General features: G+C 49.3%; 1 protein-coding gene across 1 annotated transcript in view; it reads right to left on the bottom strand.

The window, feature by feature from the left end:
* Nucleotides 1-21,231, bottom strand: part of CHID1 (chitinase domain containing 1) — a 1,807,841-nt gene that overhangs the window by 1,043,727 nt on the left and 742,883 nt on the right. The gene's annotated exons all lie outside the window — the stretch shown is intronic.

Below are 21,231 nucleotides of genomic sequence, written 5' to 3'. Positions count from 1 at the left end.
AGCTCAGCACGTAGATAAATAGGATACTAAAGATGCGCAGCATGCAGAAGTTCTGTTTGGCCAATAATTGTTTTATGTTTTGTCGTGAACTCTTTTGTATGTAGCACATGTACTGTCTTCCCTTGTCTGAGTTTGTGTGTATGTAATGTACGGGTTTATGTCTTCCCTCTGTCTGCGTTTGCGTGTTACCTGACCTCTGTCGTTCTGTGTTGTGAGCACACTAAATGACCTATTTTCGTACACGTCTCTCTCTCTCTCTCTCTCTCTCTCTCTCTCTCTCCCTCTCTCTACATGTCATACGTGTACCGAATGGCTCGTTTAGGTTGCGGACGACTCTCACTCCCTACGAGAGTCCCCCTGTCCCATCCTTTTTGTATGGTAATATTGTGCCCCGTCGGCACCAGTCTGATTGGATACTTATTGAACGCGAAGGTGTTCAGCGAAATTGACCAAAACTAAAATGACTGTATCTCGCCATATTACTACCTCTCCTTTCTACAAAATGAATGAACTCGAATTGGCTGAGAAGGAAAGGACAGGTAAGACGACTAAGGTCCCCCAATTTGGCCTTTTATAGGGGGACTGTATGTCAATGGCACCTTATTTTTTTGTTCATTAGAGACAAGCGCCAAGGTCCAGATTGACCCCCAATGCCCAGATTGCCCCACCCCCTTTGCACCCAAGCGCGAATGCCCGAAGCGTCCCCGCCCCACTTGATTGACCCCAGCTACTGTCCCCGATATATATATCTGATGACCATGAGTAACTGCCGCCCCTCGAGAAAAACCTGTTTGACCCTGTCTTTCAATGATTGCACCCCCGCTCTGTTTGAAAGAGTTAGCCAGCTCTAAAGGGAAATGTAAGACTGTTAAGGCTCGGGTTAGAAGGACGAGTCTCCCCTGAATGTTGTCAATCTTGGGGTTTTTGTTGAAATACGCAGGTGATAAGAGTCTGACCTCTGTCCATATATGTCATGAACGAACGCCGATTAGACTTGGTGCGAACGCAGTAGAAATACCCACCTACTTACTTCATGGTAATAGACTTCTGACTATGACCAATGAGTATAACGCCAGGTGCTAGGATTGCGAGTGGAATTCAAATGCAAAAATCTCTTCTCCTGCCAGGTCTCTAAAACTTGTTTTTACCCATTTAAAGATACTCAATCACCGGAGGAGAAGGGCCGGACGTGACGCACAGCGTGGCTGCAGATCATGAGACACATGCGACCTCGACCAAAGGTGGAGCCGCAGCACAACAAGAAACGGGACGAGGCAGCACTCTCAAAGGCGGTAAAAGAAAGGATGAAGGGCTGTCCTGAAGCTCTCTGTCCGCCAACCCACGTGTGCCTGGAGCCTCCGTCCCTCTTTTCAAGCCCGATTGATGGGCCCGCTTGCTTGTTATCCATTGCTCCCTTGGTCCCTTTGGTGTGTCCCAGGAAATCTGCCCCCACTCCGCCCTCTCACTCCCATCGACTATCGAAACAACACACCCTCTTTTCCATGCGACTCTCTGCTAAAAGGAAGAACAGCATCTAGATGGAAATGGGGTTACGCCACGGAAATATAGGTGCCAAACTTAAGGCGCCACTAAAAGGATTGGTTAGGGAACAGGACTGTGGTCTAACAGCAGAGGACTGACCGCACCCTGCAACGCGTAAGGATAGAACCGAGCTGGACCTATAGCTCCACCGCCGGTGCTCAACAGCGCCAACAAAAGGACACGGACTAGAGCCTACCAGTGATGGCTCACTACTAAAAAAGACACTGTGACGAAGAGATCTTATTGGACTGAATTCCTCCCTCAACTACTTGGTCAAAATGTTCATTGGTCACATTCGTTTTTGAAAGTCAGAAGCATTTATGCTATGTAGTACGTTTACAAATGCAATTTCCTATGTACTGCATTTTGCCAATCGCACCAACTGTTCATGATTTTTATGCAATATGTTAGTATTGACAAATGCTATTTCATCAACCACATGTTTATATGTACGCCCCTTAACTAGGAAGGATAGGAAAATGAACTTCATTGTTTATATGTACCCCCATCAACTACAAAAATGAACTCTGTTATGTAAAAAGGGGCGACTGTGGAAAATAGACAAATTGATGTACATAAGCAGCGTTCATTTCCCTTTTTCCCACTCCTCTCCCTGTATGCACCATGAATACCATAGAATATTGACCGTATCACTCCGCCAGTAAAAGCCCGTGCCCATATGTACATGACAGCCATTTTAGGCACCTTGGCCTCTTGCCCACTCATTAGAATCACTGGCTTCCCTCCTGCGCGCATTTGAGCACCCCCCTCCCACTCTCACATGCATAGACCATGAAACCCAGCACTCTGCGCGACCCTGCTATGAAAGGCAACCCTCCTGCTTGACCCAGGCACCCCCCCCCCCCATTTCCCTCTTGAAGAGGCATCCTTCGCCTCAGCTGACATAGCCCCCCAGCTGTATCTGACTGCCCCTGTTCTCTCATGTACGGGTCATAAGACCTCTCTCTCTCTGTGCGACTCTGACCCTGCGCGCACCCTGACCCCCTCCTTCTCCCTCACATGGACAAGTCATAAACCTTCTCCTTCTGCAAGACCCTGTCCTTGGGAGTCACGGCCGCGCCTGACCAACACCTCCTTTCCTTCCATGAATGCCCCTCTGTTGACAAGCCTTCCCTCCGCGCTCGATTGTCCACGCGGCATGAATACCACTCCTTTGATGACCCCTTCCCCCGAGTCCGACTGACCACACATGTCCGAGGCCATCGCCTAAGCCAGGAGATACCATTTACTGCCCTCTATTGTATGAAGTCACTCCTCTTCAAAGGACCCACTATTGATCCTGGTCTCCCCACCCCCTGGGCTACGATCAGGCGCACACATCCAAATAATCAGCGGAACATTCAGCTGCGTCATTGCCCCCTCTCTTATCAGCAGGTCAAGGGTCCCTATTATGAACACATGTGGGGTAGGATGGACACGAGGATTATGGGGTTATCTTTTCTTTGTTTCACAATGCTGTGACTGTAATGCCAAGTGTTTTGTAAGGTATAAAAGGCTGAGTCTCAGCTCAGTTGTTAGAGCACCTCGAGACGATACCTTGTTGTCTGATCTGATGTGTTCTGCTCCGTCGGAATAAAACTTCTGTTTCCTGCCTTCTGGTCTCCGGCGCCTGCCTCATTGCTTGGTAATTTGAATGGTACAAGGGCGGTTAGCGCCGGGCAAATCTTGAGAAAGGTCCTAGCCTTACCTTTTTCCACATCACCATCTTATGAATCCATAGTACTTACATGAGGGGCGTGTCAGAGTGGGGAAACCGTGACTGAAAGAAAAAGTTTGGGAAAGTTAGAAATTTTGTTGAAGGAGCTTGACATGCCCTGCCCATAACAGGCCTTCCATAAGGGATTGGTCCAAAGTATAATGAAAAGTTTTCTCACTATAGCCCAAAGAGAGAATCGGGAGAAGCCGAGGGAAATAACGCTGGGATTGGGTCACCCAGTTAGACCAAGTGTAGTTGAAGGAGGAGGCAGGCATAGCCCTATAGCTCTTCTTTTCTCTCTGACGGGGTAGCCTAGTTGATTCTTAGAAGGATGTGAAGTAGGAGGTGCTTGGGGGTAGGAGGGGTGAACAAAGTCATGAAAGAAGACAGATGCTTACTGATTGCCCTAACTTGCTATACCTTAATGAAAGTCCTTGCTGAAGGTTGCCATTGAGTTTATTGGAGATAACCTATTAATCAAATTGGGTGAATGATTCTGATGCAGAGGTGCTGCCAATTTCCTTTATGGATTAATAAAGTGACTGTGAAAAAAATATTTAGACTCTGGGCTTGTTTACAGGTGAACATACCACAGAGACCATGTTCTTCTTGTTGTTGTTGGTGGGTACGAGACATACGTGTTGTAGTGGTTGTCAGTTGCAATTAGTGTATGTTTGATTTTCCAGATCTTCTGGTATATTGAGTCTTGAAGGTTCAAGGTTCGCAGAAAAATATGGGCTCCATGCTTTGAAGTTAAACGAGAGTTAAGTACTGAGTATTATTGAGGTTCACTTCACCTGATGAAAGCCACTGGAGCCAGTATTGTGGGACAGGAGCTATTAAGTCGGCTTTTAGCTTAATGAAGGATTATATGCATGAAGCGTGGGCATGGTTGTGCTGTGCCTCGCGTGCGAGACATAGTAGGTTTGGGCAGGAGTGTTTCCAGCGTGTTCCATCTGGTTATAGAATGCCCCGAGTTATGAGGGTGTGGCTTTGGTTTTTTCTGAACGTACACTAGTGCTTTCCCTGATCATAAGATGACCTGAATTGTAAGGGTATGGCTGCAGAGTGCCCTGTATGTATGCTGTTCCCGTCTGACAGGCCGAGTAAAGGTGGGTCACCTACAATTGAGTTCTTATTTTTGGATCAGTCTAGATGACACGTCTTCATTGTGTCTAGGGCTAGAGTATGTTACTGCATGCAGTGTCTTGTGGACTAAGTGTTGGAAGCCTGCATGTGGATCTGGTGTGCAAGAATGAAAGGAGGAATATGTGTGATGATATATGTGGTCTGTTTCACTGTTATTGTGCATGTTTTCTTCCAAAGTACTTTTGCTTGGATCTGAGGTGTCTAGTATGAGGAGACTGAGGAGTGTTGAATCCTGGCTTACCAATTTACTGATGCATCTGTGAAGCTGTGTATCAGAAGTGTTTGATGGCATGGTGCAGTGTTTACTGTGATTGCTCCACTGAAGTCACTTAGCAGTGCTGACCTGTGGCGTCATGTCATCGAAGGAGCAGTGTGTAAAGTAAAGCAGTACACGTAAGCTGTGAGAGGCTGGCCTAGTATATGATGTGCACTTATGTAAGTGGACAGCCTGCACCAGTCCAGACAACTCTTATGGTTATTTAGGAGGTCTTAGACAATCATAGAAAGCTTTCTAAGTGGTAGGTGTGGAGAGCAGCCTTCAAGCTTAGTGCATCAGGAGTGTAAAACAGCTTGTTTTACCAGAATCCAATCTTATAGGTATAAATTAAATGAAAAAGAACCACACAAGGTATTTATAAAAATATGTATTTATTATATAATACTCACTAACACGTTTAGATAGCTCCTATTCGGAGATATGCACAATGCACACGATACTGTGCATAGAAATTACGTAAATAGCACAGAATACACAGTGAACCCCAGGGGGGACAAAACCATATATTAAGAAAGTGGTATAAGAACCACGTCTCGAGACAAGACAGTGTCCAGAGGACATAGAAGTCTCGGGGACACAAGGAACCACCCAAGTTAAGTGACTAGGAACCCAACAGAGATTGTGTGCAGTGTGTGGGAACACGACCACGTTCTCTGTTCAAATCAAATTATCAGTTGCAGTTTCAATTTTAAAGAAAAAGGACCCCTCCCAGTGGACCCTGAAGAAACCCTGTGGAAGACAGAAGGTTGAAGAGACACCCCACCGGTGGATACCCTAGTACCCACGTTACATACACCAGGGAAGTTGGGTGCATAGGTGTGAAGTTCTGTCGGAAACTGCCGTCGAACCCAATGGAGGACTTCAGGAAAGTGCCACTGCTGGAGAAGGAGAAAGTGTCCGATGGAATCAGAAGGTGGATTCAAGTTGAGAGGTACCTGCAAGCAAAGGGAACAGAGTCTATGTCCTTCAGGAGTGACCCGCAGACCTGGAAGACGAATGTCCGCCGATGTCAGGTGTTGCAGGAGAGTTGACAGTGACCTTGACTCTGCAGCTGTGAGGACCAGGCGATGCTAAGGAAGACCAGGAGCAGTGCACTAGCTGTCCCACATCGGATTTCGAGAGTTGTGGGGTCGGTGTCCATCGAAAGCACCAACAAGCCTAGGCAACTGCAAACAACTTGGAAGTCGAAGAGGATGCAATGTCGGGACCAGCAAGGTCCAGGGGACTCTCCATAAGCAGGGGAGTCAGGGCATGCGCAGCAACCAGAGGAGCACAAAATAAACAAAGGTAACCCTCAATAAGACCCACAGGCCGGAGGCACTGGATTCGCAAGAGGACTTTGAGCAGCTCACCAAAAGATGCAGGCCACAATGAAAATGATGCGGTGTGGATGAAGATTCTGGTCACTGGAGATGCTTGAGGTTGGGGCTGCTTGGAGCCCAAAGATCATGGGGGAAGGAAGCCAACAAGCCTTTGCAACGACAAGTGGACGCGGTGCACAGGGGTTCAGTTCTTGCAGCTCTTACGAGGGATACTGGCCTCAAACTTGTTGAGGGGGCAGGGCAGGCCACAAGAGATGTGAAGAACTACGACCTGTGTTGCTAATCCTTTCAGAGTCCGTGGGAGCTCAGGATCAGCAGACCGGTGAGCTTCGTTGTGGTGCCTGCAGATGCAGGGAAGGGACTCCTTCACTCCAAGGGAGATTCCTTCAGGTGTCTTTGACCCCCCCAGGCCTTAGAATGTTCCTATAAGGTGCACAGGCACAGATGATGCAGCAGACTGGAAAGGGGACAAAGTTGAGCCCAAAGGAAGTCCAGAGAGCATAGACGGTGGAAGTTAAAGTGGTGTCTGAATTGAATCGTGCCCCATGACAAATCTAGGGACCTACATCCAGGTAAGCCCTTAAGTACCCCAAGGAAAGGGTTGGGACGATTCAGGGTTCCTTCCAAGGGGAGGGACTGGACAGTGGAGAGGATACTCCCATGTCCTTCGTCCAGTTTCACTCCGGAACAGGAGCCAACGGCTCCCAGAGCGAGTTGGGACTGGACTATTCAAGGAGGCACCAAATGGGCTCTGGAGAGATTTCACTTAGCGCCAGGACACCCATGGGTAACAGTGCGCTCTATAAATGCCATAAATAAATAAATGTGCCCGTCATTTAGACTGAGTGGCGCTGGCTAGTGCACCCACCGGTCCCAGTACACTAAATCCTGTCTGGGAGGTGGTTACACCTCCCTGTGATAAGATACCTATTGTTCTGCCTTCCCCGCTCGAGCTCGGCTCAGCAGCAGGAGGGCAGAATCGTGTCTCTGGTTGGCAGCAGCCATGTTGTGCTGTCCGGGTCTAAAAGACTGGCAGCGGGAGCCCTAAGAGCCCAACGGAGACCCGTGCCAGTGCTTGGAATCATACCTCCCACACCGTTTACAGTGTGGTAGGCATGATTCCAACATGTTTGATACCAAACATGATAGGATTTGTTGCAGCCAGTTTTGAGGTGGTCATCGCGTATTTACACGCTGGCCCTCTATATGGTATATGGCTGCTTCACTTACAACCTGGGAGAATGGACTCGATAGGCTGTAGGGGTGTCCTGCTCATGCAGAAGCACCTTCACACTTAGAACCAAGCACCCTGCCTTCAGGATTGCAAAAGGCTTTCCAAAGGGGTGACTTATAGGTTCTATGTGCAGTGTCCCTAGATCTAGGAAACCTATATCTCTTGTAAATGGTGTTAGCACCAGGTTACACAGGCTTCAATGGCAGGCCTGTAGCTACAGTTTGAATCGTCTCCCATGGGTGGCATAATACATGCTTCAGCCTATGGGGGACCTCTGGGGTACCTATGCCCTGGGTACCTTAGTACCATAAACTATGGGACTTATAAGTGTGCCTCAGTATCCAATCTGGGATGTACCCAAGTACTAAACATAACAATTTACGGGTGAAAGCAGAGAGACTGGGGTCCTGATTAGCAGGATCCCAGTTCGATTAGTCCAAAACAGCTTCGCACCAGGCAAAAAGTGGGAGTAACCATAAAAGCAGTTCCTACTTTCCGACAGAAGCATACAGCGTCCTGGTCATTTTTTACTCTCAAGATCAAACCTTGTTCTAAAAATGGCGAGGCAGTGAAAAGAAGGTGAAAAGATACCTTCAAGTATGTGTGCCTTTTCCTACTCTTAAATTACTCCACATCTCTGGGTACCTCTGCTCCATTCTCACTCTGAATGTACTGCACCTCTCCAGGTGCCAGCCCCTTTTTCCCTGTCTCAGTTCACCCCACATCCCCATGTACCTGCTCCTATTGCAAATCTATCCCACATTTTCCAGTGCAGGTCCCCCAATCCCACCCTTAATTTACCCCACATCGGCATGTACCTGTTCCCCTTCCAAATTTACCCTACTATTCTAAATACCGTCTCTGTTGCAATCCTCAATGCATATCAATTCTCCTAGTACCAGTCCCCCAATCCATATTCTCCATTCCAGACTCCATTCACTCCACTACACTCAGTACCAGTTCCTACTGCCATCCTCAACACACCCACATGACAGAGTGACAGTACATCATTTCCCATCTCTCTCCACTGCCCACCTTCCACATCACCCCCGCTCGTTTCCAGCTTACAGTTACCCCAGCTGCCCAGGGACTGATTCCTCATTACTGCTGGACACTTGTAAACTTGTCAATAGCTGCTGTTTCCCATTCACCTTGACTAAAGCAATGTTTGAACCATACACCGCAAGCCTCAGACACTCATCTCATTCTCAGCTAGTTAATCTTGTGAATAACTGGGAGATTAAACACATCAGCGTTTCAGGTAAGGACAGTTCTGTACCTGCATCATTTTAAAAGACTCCATTTTGTTCCCACATACCACTTACATATATTGGTTTCAAATTAACCTAGTGTACTTTTAAAAAATAAATTCCATAATATAACGATCAGTGTAAAGCATCAATGACTTATTGGATTGGAAGGACTATAAGGTGACTTAATTAGCCAATGACATTTTAAAAATGTAAGGCACGGGGCGTGGCTAGCAGCCGATCATGGCGGCGGCTTAGCTGAGGAGCTCTAGGAGCGAGGCGATATCCCACAACAATCCGGCACACTAATCTGTCACTAACCACACTCCGAAGGGGCGAACCGGGTCGAGGACCAAGCGGTGCCCAGCAGAGAAAACGTGAAAGCCGGAAGACACCGGGAATCCGGCGAGGCGGGGCCTAGAGGCGGCGGTAAGCAGCGGACTGTCCCTCAGGAGTAATCCGGGCGGAAGAGAGGAGGAGACGGACACCGGCTCCGGAAGTGGCGCTGAAACCGAAACTAAGAGCATCGCTGGTGACGGAAAGAGCTAACACAGCATCGGCCGCCGAACAGAGAGTACCGGAGGGAGTGGAAATACACAGAGACCGGTAGGAAGGCTGGAAGCGGCAATTTCGCTCGGAACTCCCGGGAGAACGGAGGGAGTGAGACGCGACCCACACGGCGAGAGGCTGATACTTGGCAAGAGAATGCGGCAGCGTTGGGGCCCCCACCTTCCCGGTACTTTGGAGAATGCGCCAGGGCAGTAGGGAGAGGCACGAACCAAGACACACGGGCAGGACAAGGCGGTGGGGGTCCGTCATATAACTGAGCCCATTAGCGACGGGGCATAACGCCCAAATCACGTTCGGCCAATAACTGGACCCGCTAATACACTTGACCCCAGGTGACACGATATTGAACAGGGACGTCACGCAGGTGAGGAGCTGGAAGGTGCAGACACGCCCGGGAAGTGATATAGAGCAGGCGGGTGGCAACGGACTAACTGAACAGAGATCAAACCCGCGAGAAGGCCGAGGTCCCGGGACAGTAAGCTCCGCCTGAAGTACAGCAGAACATCAACTCGTGGGGGGGCCAGGAAGGGAAGCAGAAGGGGAGATAGTGACCAGTGCCCTGGGCTGGCAGCTGCTGGTTAACACAAGGACCTTGCCAGTAGCACATTCATGCGCAGACACAGTGGTCCTGGGGAAGACTGCCGAAAGTGTCGCTGCCACATTACCACCTCGAGGGGAGACACGTTCCTAGAGAGCATGGCGCATATCCCACAGTGCCGATTCATTCCACGTCTTGCACTGGTGAGCAACGGCCCTCAAACGACCCGGAGGCTGCGGTCGGAGAAGAAAGGAAGCAACTCGCATGAGGATCCTAGAGACACGGCAACCACACAGCGAGGGTGTGAGGCGGAGCCAAGAAAGACTATGGCAGGCAGGGGATCCAAACATAACTCAACGCAGGCCAAACTAGACAAGTTCGCCTACGATAAGACTAACCCTCCCCAGGCGGAACCTCGCAACTCCACGGGGAGAACACAGGAAGGGGAAGGGGTGAAAAAGGCAACACTAGAAGATGTGATGCGTGCCCTGACACAGGTGCAAACCACGGTGGGATCTACGGCTACAGAGGTCACCCTGATCAGAGCAGACCTCCAAAAAATGAATGAGCGAGTGAAGCAAGTGGAGGTGGTGACGAAATCCCTGGTGGAAGATGTATCCGAGCTGCAAGTGGCAATGGAGAAGATGGTGGCCGAGAACAAATCCCTCAGAGAGAAGATGGATGACCAGGAAGGGTGCTCGAGGAGAAACAACGTCCGAATACTGGGAATTCCGGAATCAGAAGGTAAAGGAGCAATGGATCTCTGCGTGGAAGAACTGATTAAGACACACTTGAACCCCAAGGGCCTCTCACAATTCTTCTCGGTGTAGAGGGCCCATAGGGTACCCGTTGGGAAGCCAAAACCGGGGGCCCACCCCCGAGACCAGTCCTGGCGAGACTTTTTAATTTCCGCAACCGGGATACTATTCTACAGGCAGCGAGGGTGTCCCCGCCGGCCATTCAAATCCAGAACTCCACGATCGCCTTCTTTCCGGACTACACTGCTGAAGTGGCACGCAGGAGGAGAACTTTCCTAGATGTTAAGAGGGCGCTACGGGCAAAAGAACTGCCCTATTCGATGCTGTTCCTGGCGCGTCTTAGGGTGGTAGTAGAGGACAAGGTCTGTTTTTTTGAAACGCCGCAAATGGCCCAGGACTGGTTGGAGGGATGGAGGCCCTCAGGACAAGCCCACCACTCGAATAAAGGCACCAGAAACCACCGGGACCATAGTCAAGCAGGATCACAAGTGTCCGGAAGAGGGGGAGTGAATAGGTCACCAACGCTCGAATTCCAGGGAGCAGAAGGAGGAGTAGAATTCTGATTCTTCGGTGTTTGGCCACTATGCTGTAAACTAAAGAACTCTGCAGAATGGACACGCTTAGACACTGGCCTGGGGAGCTCGGAGGAGGGCAGGGATGTCGCCTGCTCCGGAGGACATTCCACCCCAGGGCGCAAGTAAACTGTTAAAGGGATGGGTTAAGCACTCTGCTATGTTGGGGAGGCGGGCGGTTGAAGGCCCGTTAAGCAGAGAGGCAGGGAGGGGGGAGGTGGGGAGGGTTTGTTTAGAAGTTGCTGAAGTTCCACGAATAAGGTCAAATTACATAACAGGACACAGGGATGGTTTCGACCGAGCACTTGACGGATACACCCCAGAAATGAGATCCGACTTACAATGTCACAGGCATGAGCCAGACAATGCAAGACACGCAAGTACAGGCACCTGAGGAGGGGCTGCTGAGATCACGAGTGGTGCCTCTCCGGCTCATGTCATGGAATGTGCGGGGATTAGGAGATAAGATAAAGAGAGGGCTGGTGATGAACGCAGTGAGAAGGCAGGGACCGGATCTGGTACTCCTCCAGGAGACACATCTCACCGGGGGTACAACCAAGGCTCTTGACAGGAAAGGCTACAAAATGGCGGTACATTCAGAGTTTACCACTGGTTCTAGGGGCACGGGCATATTAATTAGGAAATCAGCACATTTCATCACGCTAAGCACTAAGATAGACGCACAGGGTTGCTACGCAACAATACAGGGGCAGTGGGAGGGGAGGCTCCTAAATGTAGTATCCGTATATATCCCCCTGGCACTGCACTCGGTCATGTTTCCGGCACTGGGTGAATTCTTATTGGACCTACCCGAGGGTGATATAATAATAGGAGGGGACTTTAATGCAGCAGTAGACTCCCTAGTGGATAGGTTCCCGGAGTTGACCCAAGCGGGGGGCACTTCACGGATGCAGAGATTCTTGACCGCAATGGGGCTAATCGACATATGGCGATACACATACCCTGCCGCGAGGCAGTACACTTACCACTCCACGGTACACAATAGCCTGTCACGGATCGACTATTTTTTAGCGCTAGGAGATGGGATACAATACGTAGAAACTGTTGATATACACCCTAGGGGGATATCAGATCACTCCCCGGTTACACTCACATTATCTACGCAAGAGAAATCACGTAGAAGAATCTACCCAATACACGCATCATATCTCAAGGTTCCTAGGGTGCGTAAGGCACTCAAAACGACGACGTCACACTATTTTGCGGAGAACACTGAGTCAGTACAGTCCCCCGCTATTCTGTGGGAGGCATACAAGGCGATGCTGAGAGGACAGGCTATAACATCCATAGCGGGTCATAAAAGAGAGAGACAGTGTGAATTGTCAGAGTTGGAACTGGCCCTGCACGCCGCAACTAGGACACATGAAATGAGCTCTACACCGGAAACATCTCATGCCCTGCTCCTAAAGCAACAGCAGTATAGGGAACATGTAAAGCAACAGACAATGACCCAGATAATAGAGACGGCCCACAGAATATATGACATAGGGGATAAGGCAGGGAAACTGTTGGCCTGGCTAGACAAGAAGGGGGGTGGCGCCAGGGGAATAGAGCGCATTTGTGACAAACAGGGACAGGTGCACACAAGCCCCGAGGAGATAGTGGAGACCCTAGCTGAGCATTTTGAGGGAGTATACACACCAGGCACTGAGGTGTCAGCAGAGATGGCACGAGCAGCGCTGGAACACATCCCACATCAGACACTTACGCCGGAAGCGGCGACTGAGCTAGAGGCGGACATCACAGAAGAGGAAATACAAAGGGCGATTCATGCTATCAAGCCGGGAAAGGCATCTTGACCAAATGGTATCCCGATAGAATGGTATCAGACCGCATCAGAGAGCCTCAGAGGACCCCTGTTGGCTATGTACACAGACAGCCTGGATAGGGCCGAACTTCCGTTTGATCAACGGACGGCGACTATCGTCGCCATCCCCAAACCTGGGAAAAAGCCGGAAGAGTGCACATCGTATCGCATTATCTCCCTTCTCAATGCTGAGGTTAAAATCTTGGCTAAACTCCTTGCCACCCGGCTGATGGCTCATCTCCCGCAACTCATACACCCCCATCAGTCAGGCTTTATGCCACATAGGAATACTGCCCTCAACCTGCGCAGGGTACACAGTGTGATTGCTCGAGCGGACACACTATCGGAAAAAACAGTTATACTGGCGTTTGACACAAAGATGGCATTCCACATGGTGGAGTGGCAGTATTTATTCGAAGTCTTGGTACACATGGGGATTGGCCCTAAATTCGTGGCCTGGGTCCGGCTATTATACGCTGAACCTGTAGCACAGGTGGTGGCAAATGGCCATATTTCTCGAACATTCCAGTTAGGGCGGGGAACCAACGGGGTTGTCCCATGTCGCCACTGCTCTTTGCGATCGCAATAGAACCATTGGCGAATCATATACATTCCACCTCACTGCCGAAGGGGATTACCTGGTCGGAGGGTTGGGAAGACCGCCTGTCTCTGTACGCAGATGATATGCTGGTGTACCCGGCCGGAGCCGGAACGGAGTATTCTGGCGCTGTTGACGTTATGCGACGAGCAAGGGAAGATATCGGGGTACACTTTGAACTGGAGTAAGTCAGAACTATATGTATTGCAAGGCCCGACTCCCACACTGTGCGACACATGCCCTCTAAAAGTGGCGGGGATCTCGTTTAAATACTTAGGAGTCCATGTTACGAAGGATCCGGCTGAGTTCTTCCAGAAGAACCTCGCACCGCCGTTCGAGCGACTGAAACAGGACGTTAAATTCTGGGCGGCGCTGCCACTGACATTGCTAGGCAGAGCGGCACTATACAAGATGATGTCCTTGCCCCGATTTTCGTATATCCTAGAAAATACTCCATACCCAGTAGACGCAAGATACTTTAGGAGGGTGTCGGCGTTGATAGCCGGCCTCATGTGGAACAACCGCCCGGCACGAATAGCCCAGGCCAAACTGCACAGGGGTGGTACGATGGAGGGATTGCGTTGCCAAACCTGCAACTCTACTACTGGGCCGCCCAACTGAAGCCCATCAACCAGTGGTTACATGTACCTCAGGAAGACCCAGCGTACAGGGCGGACAGGGACCAGCTGGGTACTAATAACATACTGGCTCCTCTCTACGACCAAAGAAAAGTGCGCCCACTCACGGGGCCCACCAAGCTTACAGTAACATTGTGGCATACAGCACAAGCAAAACTGGGATGGAAAGGGAAAATGACAAAACTCACTCCACTGTGGGACACGCGGGCACTGGGTAACCTGGGACGTAGTAAGGGGTTCGCACTGTGGGACAACATTGGTCTGTCTACAGTGGGAGATCTGTGGGAAAAAGACACTGTGATCCCATTTGACAAGTTGCGGCAGAGGTATGAGCTGGGGCCCACGGAACTGTTTAGATACATACAGGTACGACACGCTCTGTTATCAGTCATTCCAAGTGGCACGAAAATCCCGGAGGCATCTCCCCTCGAGGACCGCCTGCTTACGGACTATATGCAGGAAAGGGCGACGTCACTCACGTACCGCAAACTGATAAATAACCTATTAGATCCAACAATAAAACTGAGGGACAAATGGGTGGAAGATCTAGGCGAAATGGATGAGTCCGAATGGAACGAAGCTTTGGCGTCACCTAAGGAGGCTGGCGTTTCGGCAAAGTTTCGGCTTATACAGCTCAAAATCTTACATAGGGTGTACTACACATGGACGATGCTTCACAGGATACAGAGGGCGCAACATCCGTATTGCCTTCGCGGGTGTGGAGAAGAGGGGACATTGTTTCACACTATCTGGGAGTGCCCTAGCATTCAGGAGTTCTGGAGACAAATCATGCATACCATGTCTCAAACACTAGGGATATCCCTGGATCCCGAACCACGGAAGTGCCTGCTCAACATATGGGGGCCCAACAACCTTACTCGACACGGACAACAATGGTCCATGATAGGCATGATGATAGCTAAATGCGACATAGCGCAGAAATGGGGAGCGGCAGATACCCCGACACTGACACAATGGTGCTCCAACATGGACAGGGTTATGATCATAGAGTGGACAGTATACACCAGTAGAGCATGCTCACGTAAATGGAACAAGATCTGGACCCCATGGAACGTGTACAGAGGGGACATATGTGAACCGCTGGAAGAAGAAGACATATTGACATCAGACGAGGAGGGTGGGGGCGACTAGGGAGGGAGGTGGTGGAGGGAAGGATGGAGACCCAACGGAATACCTAGTTATATGAGGGGGAAAGGAAGAGAAGGAGAGACGGACTGAAAGGTAATAACTGATTATCTTGTAGAATCACCCTACAGAGTATGGAAAACGCTACTGGGCACACTAAGTGGCCTTAGATCTGCACACACAAAATGGACGCCTGATGATTGAAACTGGACTGGGGGTGATACACCCATTTCAGGTAGATTGACTGACCGAAAGTGACAACTTCATGTTAATGTTGTTTATTGTTATAAAACAAAAAAATTGGACCTATCAATATCCGCACGCTGAGCACAAACCAACTGCACATGTAAATGTTCAACGCCGCCGCACCTCCGGGTTGGTGGCATACGGGCTGTGTAATAAATATATAATACATACATACGATAAGGTGGCGGCCGGCCCCAGAGGTTGTAGGCCAGAAGCTGTGTGCTGTTTGCAAATGGTCAATAAAGGTCTTTAAAAAAAAATGTAAGGCACAGGAAGAGATATTATTTACCCAAGTAAAGTTGGAGGGGAAGGGCACCACTGCAAACAGCCTCTTCCACCCCTCTAGTTGCACAGTTGTACCAAAGGCACACAAAAACTTCAGCAGTGAGAACCCAACACCCAGAGCTATCTTACTGATTTACACTTGGGGTGGGCAGAACTTGTGGATATTCACTCCAAGAAATTCCATGGAGTTACATAAAAATTCATCAGAATTACTGCATATGGCACCAAGCAGTGCACAAGTGTGTTCGGCCATTCGAGTTACTATTGCTCAAGAAGCAGTCCTTTGACCTCGACCACCTGCATTAGAAAATGGTGCTAGGGGATGACATATCTCGCTTGCACTTGCATTTCTAGAGCCTCGCAGGAAAAAATGCCACCAAATGGCGTTCAGCAGAATTTGGTTGAAACTCTGCGTTTCAAGAGTAACACAGAGTCGCTAAATCCTTTCAATTCCGCTGATGGAACGAAGCATTCCACCCACCTCTAATTTACTCTACTTGAAGATGTATTGTTTTGTCAAAGTGGGAAAGAAAAAAATATAAAATCTATCGAGTGATTGGCTAGTTCATTGTCTACTTTCAGCTTTAAGCTGTGCTTTCTTCATAGGGAGACACACTCAGAGGTACGTACATTTGAGAAGTATCTGTGCATAAGTGTAACTCCACCTCATGCATGCAGAAGCTTCAATACCATCAGCGGCGTCACTAGGGGGGTGCGGGGGGTGCGGACCGCACCGGGTGACACCATCACGGGGGTGACACCAAAATGCAAAATATTACCGTTCCCATTACTAAAGCGTTCTAATCTGCCGAAAAGCCCACATGTTAAATTTTACCCAAAAATGTCCTCAAGGGCCAGACTTTAAAAGCAGTCTTTTATTCCCTCACTATTGATAGAACTGGCCTCGAATAACAGCACAGAATGCTATTGCAACTCTTCGTCCTGGGCCCATTGCATTCTGGGATTTCCGGAGTCCCTGTATTCAGCGCGACTGCGCGAGGACAGCACGAGTTAAACTCTTGGCACCGCCTGGCACTCTCGCTCCAAAGGAAGGGCACAAACTGAAACTGTGCAGTGCATGTCATGATGTCACATAAAGCTGTCCCTGGGCTGGCGCTCTGCACTCCCGTCCCTTCTTTCCCGGTGCTATTAGTTCAACCGGCGGAACGGGCCCAGCAATTAACACAAGCCAGCAGCAGCAGCGTCATTCCTGGTGACTGGAGGCCTTGCGGGACTTCGTGTGGCGCGGGCCTGCGCAGAGGCGGCCCTTTGCTGGGAACAGAGAAGTGTCACCGGTGAGAATAAATTGCAACAAAAAAAATACACCTACTTCCATTGCCACTGTCTCGTATAACCGCATACTGCATCATTTGTTAAGTTGCACAAGTGAAATGTTTTTAATTCCAGTACTTGCAAGTTGCCATTTTTATTTTGTGCCTAAAGTTCGATCCACATCTTTTTTCAACTGTTTCTGATTTATGTTGAGAAACTGAGCACTCGTGTTAAAGTACTTTTCTCCCCCGCCAACCTAAACTATTATCTAATGCTACAGCTTCTTACATTAGAACGTCATCAGAGTGACCACTAAAAGATACGTTCTTCACAAAATATTTTCCACCCCCACTGCACCCCCCCACCAATCCACCTTCTAAACCCTTTCTAGTAAGAACCAGCATACATGTATTGCCATGAGCGCGAAAATATATATTTTTACCGCTCTGGAGTACACATGAAGTGAAAAATTGCACCGTTGTAACACTACCTGTTCAACCTTTCTAATGTTACCCAAATGCGGCACTTTTCTCTTTAGCGGTCCCTTGTATTCATGTGACATTGAGTAGGCGGCAAGCAATCCAATAACACAAAATGTAATACATGCGCGATCATACAAGGGCTTTGATTGTGGCATGTAAATATATTATGTAGTTTGAGAATGAGTTTCGAGCATATAGTAATCTCAAGATACAGGCAAGGTCACCATACAGAAAGAGGGCAAAGTGCAGTGACTTGAGACACATGGAAGTACTGTATTCCACCAGAGTTTATGGAAGTTAAATGCCGACACATTAGGCCAAAGACCGTAGCTAGCTGTAAAGCTCGCAGTGAAATGTCTGGAGCAGCTTTCTGTTGCGAGCGCATCCCAGCTCTGCAAATTTTCAGCATTTATTTTTCTGAGCTGTCTACTCCGCAGAACAGCTCAAAGATCAGGGGCCCCATGGTGGGCGCAGGAATCGTACCACCGAGTAGGCCGGGATATGAAAATCCCTTCCATCAGCTGTTTATTGAAAGGTGCTCAGCGCGGGAGCCCACCTTCCGATTTATGAGAGCAATAAAGCTCCAAACTCTCTCACACTTGCGGACTCGAAGGAGGTCCATGGGGTAAGTCGTGAGGGGGTGACACCATGAGTTACCGCACTGGGTGACACCAACCCTAGTGACGCCACTGAATACCATGAGGCGAACTGTGAGGTGGCTAGTGGGGTATGGGTGGTCTACTGGCTGATGTGTCTTACTGCAGAACGGGGGTATGGGATCTCTAATGCCTTATTCCCACTGGACTAACTTGTGTGATCTTAGGTGGCTCACTTTCTTGTCCTCTGTATTATCTTTGTAATCTGCAAAAGAAAAAAGCAAACACAAAGAAATAGGAAAGTACAAACCCCAGGATATAAACAAGGCAATGACAACTGCAGAGAGTAAAGACACACGGAAGGGGAGAGGTAAATAAAAGTTTGCAAGACTAACTCCAATAGTTATCGGACTGTGGAGTTCCCGTGGAGCCCCTCTTCGAACAGGTTTATATGCGCAGCTTGACTAGCCTAGACAACAACCAGAGAGACCGTGAAAGACGTCACTCGGTGCTATAGAGGCCTGGAGGTAAGACGGTGCAAATAAACCGCTAACCACGCGCGAAGGCGAGCACCGCTGAGGCTCCGAGAAGCAGCAGCAGGAGCAAGGTGGGAAATGGAAAATCACACCTATACCAAGCAAAGAGGGAATACAGCGGGGGAGTTGCCTTGGCGTCAAACGCCAGCACCTTTGCGAAGGAAGAGAAACGGTGCGAAAGGAAGCACTCTGAACTGAACTGCAATATTCAAAGGAGCCAATAGAGGTTGGGGCGCTGCACCTCAAAAGGAGACTCCTGCGACACCAACACACACACACACCTACAGCACGACGGTAAGATAGTTCAAAAGACTATGGATGTGGCAGTAGATAGGGTGGAGGGGGTGGACGGCACCTGCAGTCCACTTGAGAGAGTGGGTCACAGGCACTCCTGGGCTCACGTCTCTAAAAGCCCAGGTGGCTCGGCCTAGAATACAAAGACTTCGCACCTCTGCACGGCTGGCGCGAGACAACATGAAAAAGCCATTAGTGAGGAAGAGGGAGAACTCCCGCCTGACATCACCACTGAGGTGAGAAGGTACAGCGCTGGAAACCACCGGAGAGAAGCGGGACAGACTCGCCTGAAAGCCTCCTCTGATTGGTCACATTGTTGCCTAGTGTTCGGAGATACTCTTCAATAAGGTGCGTGACTGCAAAAGGTTGTGCTTCCCTCATGCCTTATTGGTATGGACCAATGTACCTCAGTTCCGGAAGTCAACTGACATTCGGCTGCAGGGGAGATTTCAGATACCGCCTCCACGTCAGGCGCGTGCAACACCTATTGAGCAGAATGGGCTTCAGCAACCCCTAACCCTCACCCCCTCCCCCCCCCCCCACTCCCCCCTCCCTCCATCAGGTGCAGACGGCTGGGCTGCCCGGGCTGGAGCTGGTGCCTGCCCTTCAAGTAGGGTGACCAACCGTCCAAACATTTTACGGACCGTCCCTGATTTGGATCTCACGTCTGTTGCCCATGATGATCCCTTTAAGGACGCCTTTTGTCCGTAATAATGGGCATTGGGGAACAGCACTGTTCCACTGCGAGAAGACTCACCTCCCTAAGGGAGCCACCTCGCACTATTTCTCCGAGTACAAGAGCAGCCACACCCCCCCATTGTCATGTATGCGGCTGATGATTGTCACATACAAAGTAACAATGGGCCAGTCTGGTTACAGCATGCAGTGGGCCTCCTCCTGCATTGGTCTAGGGCAGGGCATTCTGTTTTAACAGTACATAAAGAAAAATGTTGCACCTCACGAAATGAAAGAAATGTACAGAATCCAGTTCATGTAAAGAAGCCAGCAAAAGAAGTTAAAAAGAAGCGGGTATGGGTCTTTCAAAGTCTCATCATTTTAGAATGGAAGCATTTTCAATATTATATACAATGAAGCCAATAGTCCTGGGTTGTTATAGGTATGATGTATTATATGTCTGGATGCAATAACAGAAGTAGCAGAATACCAGTTGGGCAGCACACTATGCCAAGCACAGATTTTTAGCTACTGTGTTTTAAGCCACACCCTTAATTACATCGGACACGCCCTTTGGAGAGACTCCCGAGTTTTATCAACCCACTTAAAGCCCTGGAAACAACACCATGTCACAGTCACCTCAGGTCTTGGCACTGGGCATCATGCATGGCTCATGACTTCGAAGTTTTCAGACTGCCTATGTGCAGGGGCATAGTGAACCCTCCCCGCCCCAGCCTTGCTTTGGGTACAACAGCAAGGGAGAAGTTCTTGATGGGCCTCTTCTGACCGCAACTCTGCAGACAAAGGCTCAGCTCTTAATTATTGTGAAAAGGTGGGTGAGTAAGTAAGTGAAGGAATGGGTAAATTACCGGCAGTGGCGTCACTAGGGGGGTGCGGCGGGTGCGGACCGCACCGGGTGACACCATCCTCATGGGGTGACACCGTGAGACTCTGCAATATTACACCACATATGTGCACATGTGAACTCATGCTGGGCATTTACACGAAGACGCGTATGGGGAAAGTGCACCTCGTGGTGAGATGACAGAACAACCATGAAGGTTTGAATGAAACAAGCCTCTTTAGAGAATAGAGACCACTCACAGAAACGCAGCCACCCACCAAACGCTCCTAAGGGTCATAAACGCAAGGATGCGTGTTAAGAAAAGTGCACTCAGAAACAACGGATGAAACAACCATAAAAATCATTGTAGTGCAGCATGACGCTTTAGACTCTTCAGAGTACCTGTTTGCTGTTCAGAAAGTGCCGGCACTCTCCCATTCTATGTATTGCAGCAGTGCTGAGAAGTGCAGGTGCTCTTTCAGATAAGGAGCACTGCGTACCGGACAGTACCTCCCATTTAAAGCACGCGCGTTACTCCGACGTTACATTTCCATAGGAGTCATAGTATTGGAAATCTAGGACAGGAGTTGTGTGTCAAGGATGGAAACACACCGGGCCGAATTTACAAAGCATTTATGCGAATAAGCCATTCCAGAGCGCAAAGCCACTTATACAACTCAGGAAGATTGGGCCCGCAGGTACAGCTGTATTTATTTACTCACACAGAGAACCCCTAAATGTGGGTATTCACAAACATTTTCTGATCCTCTTCGGGACTAGGAAAATTATAGGTATTTACGCCTATTAGGGGTTTAAGTAAATCCACGTTCACGGTTGTAAAGTCAAAGGAACATCTCCCCAA

This window comes from Lissotriton vulgaris, chromosome 2_1, assembly GCF_964263255.1.
Source record: "Lissotriton vulgaris chromosome 2_1, aLisVul1.2, whole genome shotgun sequence".
In the NCBI taxonomy this organism is placed as follows: Eukaryota; Metazoa; Chordata; class Amphibia; order Caudata; family Salamandridae; genus Lissotriton; species Lissotriton vulgaris.
This window is presented reverse-complemented; position numbering and strand designations above follow the sequence as displayed.